The sequence below is a fragment of the Octopus bimaculoides genome, unplaced genomic scaffold (genome assembly GCF_001194135.2).
Source record: "Octopus bimaculoides isolate UCB-OBI-ISO-001 unplaced genomic scaffold, ASM119413v2 Scaffold_237705, whole genome shotgun sequence".
Taxonomy (NCBI): domain Eukaryota; kingdom Metazoa; phylum Mollusca; class Cephalopoda; order Octopoda; family Octopodidae; genus Octopus; species Octopus bimaculoides.
Genome location: NW_026394854.1, coordinates 1 through 439, shown reverse-complemented (window position 1 = coordinate 439; position 439 = coordinate 1). Strand labels below are relative to the sequence as shown.

Below are 439 nucleotides of genomic sequence, written 5' to 3'. Positions count from 1 at the left end.
ATTTTTTTTAAAGATATTTTGATATTTTAAAAGATCTTGAGACTGATTCTCTGTTCTTCAATCTAGTTTTAGACCCAAACTTCTGCTTTGGTTTAAGTCGTAACGACAAAGGCTGGTGAATGTCTGTCTCTGTGGCGCAATCGGTTAGCGCGTTCGGCTGTTAACCGAAAGGTTGGTGGTTCAAGTCCACACAGGGACGATTTAGTTTTTTTTTTTAAAGATATTTTGATATTTGAAAAGATCTTGAGACTGATTCTCTGTTCTTCAATCTAGTTTTAGACACAAACTTCTGCTTTGGTTTAAGTCGTAACGACAAAGGGTGGTGAATGTCTGTCTCTGTGGCGCAATCGGTTAGCGTGTTCGGCTGTTATCCGAAAGGTTGGTGGTTAAAGCCCACCCAGGGTCGATTTATTTCTTTTTTTTTAAAGATATTTTGATA

At 37.8% G+C, this 439-nt stretch overlaps 2 non-coding genes across 2 annotated transcripts; both read left to right on the top strand.

Annotated features, from left to right (window-relative positions):
* Positions 1-125: 125 nt before the first annotated feature.
* On the top strand, positions 126-199 carry Trnan-guu (transfer RNA asparagine (anticodon GUU)). Its single transcript has one exon. It is a non-coding gene; the product is annotated as a tRNA-Asn (tRNA).
* A 133-nt stretch (positions 200-332) lies between these two features.
* Positions 333-406, top strand: Trnan-guu (transfer RNA asparagine (anticodon GUU)). The gene has a single exon. It is a non-coding gene; the product is annotated as a tRNA-Asn (tRNA).
* The last annotated feature ends 33 nt before the right edge of the window (positions 407-439 follow it).